Here is a 2,942-nt window from a genome sequence, read left to right on the forward strand (position 1 = left end):
GAGTGCAGCAAACGTGCCATCGTCTTCAACTCAACCGCAACTCTAGCCAGTCTTCATCACGTCAGATCTCAGGGTGAGCTAATGCTTCTAGCTTGGAGTGGATCTTCTTCTTCATGTCTTGATGCCTTGAAGTTCCGGCATGGACTAGCTGTTTATTTATTTTAGCTTCCTAGATATTCTTAGATTTAGTAATTGGAGGATAGATGTTCTTGTGGTGATGGCTTCCAGATTTTGGGGATGATAAGTATTAAATTTTAGAAGTTATTAATTGAGTTCGTTAATGAGTTTTAAGTCTTCCGCATTATATTCTGTTTTATTATGGTTGAAATGTTGGGGTTTAGATTAATGGTTGGTTCGCTCACATAGTAGGATAAGTGTGGGTGCCACTCGCGACCCGTTTTGGATCGTGACAATATGACTAAAAAGAAACAATTTAATAAGAAGCAAAAAGGAAATATTGACCAATTACAAAGATTTATATGGGAATTTTAAAAAATAGAATAATGGCAAAGCAATAATAGCCACCTTTATAGCTTCATATCATCAATTAATAAAATTTAAAGGGAGTGAACCACAACTATTGGTCCAATTTTTTGGGCACAAATTGATTATTTTAAGCACAATAAAATAAAAGTTTTTCCAAACAAAAAATTACCTTTTATTTTTCACATAAAATTGAAATTTTCATTGATCAAATCTTAAAAAGAATAAATTGAAACTGCATATATAGGAATAAATACTCATGGGACAAAAGAAGAAGAAGATAAAAGACGATATGTTTAGTAATTTATGTCTCAAATTTATTTTTTTTAATTTAATTTGATAAATAAATAAAAACGGACAATAAGTATACATTTTGTACATTAGATATTGAATTACTAAAATTTAGTATCTTAACCTAAGTATGAATATCATATAGCTCGAATAAAGTGAAAGGATTGAAAAGAAAATTTGATCATATTTAACAACATCTTGCATTTAAAATTGTGTTGTGGGTTAATCATTCACGAGATTAACCAAAATAGGTATTAGATCCTTAATATAAATTTTTAAGCACGATTTAGAATATAAAAATGGACGCTTTCCTAAATACACTATTCGAGTCGTCAAAAAGGGCCAGCGCACCCCGTCCATGCTTCTCGAATCAAGAAATCTGATGGGCTAGGCCGGACCGGTCCTTCATTTGGAAGGGTTTAAAACTGTTCAACCCAACAAAAATTCAGAAGGGTCGTCGCACACTAGTTCTTTTCTTTTCAAAATTAAAATTCTATAATATCGAGAAAATGAGAAGAGTTTCAAATTAAATATGACAAATAATGGTGTTTTTTAAATAAAATTAGCAAAAAATCTAGTGTGATTAGTATGTATCTAGGACATTAAATACGCGAAATAAGTGTTATGCATACTAGATACGCGAGCGAGATTAGAAAGTGACGAACGAGATGGAGAGAGGCGATGGTGCAGTATTTGTTTATGTATACTAGATATATGAGAATCCCGTTATACATGTATCTCTGGGTTCACCAAAATCTTATAAGATTCGTAATATTACAATATAATGTGCATCTAAGTAATTAGTTCATACACTAGTATATTTCTATAAGTTATCCATAAATGAATAATTTTCGCCCATGAGCCCAATCCAACTCAGCCTCAATCAAGCCTTAAGGGCCAATGACTTATATGGATTGAACTTATAAGCCCTAGTTTTAAATAGACTTAAAATCTGTTACACCAATCCTACCCCAATAACGAGTTGAGTTGAATTGGCCCCATGTGCTAAGCCATTTTGACGACTCTATACACTATTAGACATGTAGCCTTCAAATTATAAGTATGAGGTGCGAGTTGCAACACACTCACAAATAAGACTCGACTAGACACGATTCATAATTTTCTAGAGAACACTTAAATATAATTCTAATATCTAGTTTGTCACAATCTAATTTTGGTTTTCTTTTTCCTTTGGAATTTTCGTAAAAAACATTTAAATACAAATTAAATACGTAACTACTCGATGGCACAGTATATATACGTGAAGTCAAGTTATAAAACGATTATGCTCTGACATATTCGTGTCAAATACGTTTGTTAGCGGTTCCTTGACATTCATATGAAAAATCATTAATTAATCAAATTTGAAATCAATATTCACATATATTTCAACCTTGAATAATACATAATTACAAAAAAAAATAATCAAAATACTTGTATCACATGTAATGAGATTACAATGGGAAAATTTTTTATCTTTCCCTAAAAGAATGAACCAATATCTCCTAGATAATTGCTATCGACCCATTTAAAAGCTTATTGATTCATTTGTTTAATTTAAGGTATCGTTAGATTGTTAATACAATAAGTAAGTCAAGACTTATATATACATTCAATCCGTAGCCACGTCCAATGCAATTTTGGTCTGCGCGTATTCGTTATAAGGAGGAGGAGGATGAGCAAACTCTTTGCGACCTGCAAAGTTTCTTTCACCAACTTGGCTTGTTATTTGAGTACGAGCATTGGTGCCAGGGTTTGGAGCTGGTGGACGAACAGAATTCCATTGTAGAGATGATAACAAAAGATATTTACCACCCTTCAAAAAATCTACTTTTTCTTTTTCATTGTTATCGTCAAGAATTCGAGCAGCTTCATTTGATCTGATGCAAATTAGGAATATAAGAAGTAACATTAATATTATTCTACTTTGAGATTTCATGTTTGATTTTGATGAAATGATAATGTTATATATGAAGGATATGTTTTGTTTAAGAGAGATTTTGGTTGATTAATATGGTTATGAAGTGAACATATGAATGCTATTTAAACTCATGCAATAACGTGTTAGTAAGACTAGACCCTCATACTAATTTTTCTTTTAAGTTTATGCGAGAGTTTTGACTGTTGACTATTTGGGTTCACTAAGAATTTTTGAATTGAATGAGTCA

The sequence above is a fragment of the Solanum pennellii genome, chromosome 9 (assembly GCF_001406875.1).
Source record: "Solanum pennellii chromosome 9, SPENNV200".
Classification (NCBI taxonomy): domain Eukaryota; kingdom Viridiplantae; phylum Streptophyta; class Magnoliopsida; order Solanales; family Solanaceae; genus Solanum; species Solanum pennellii.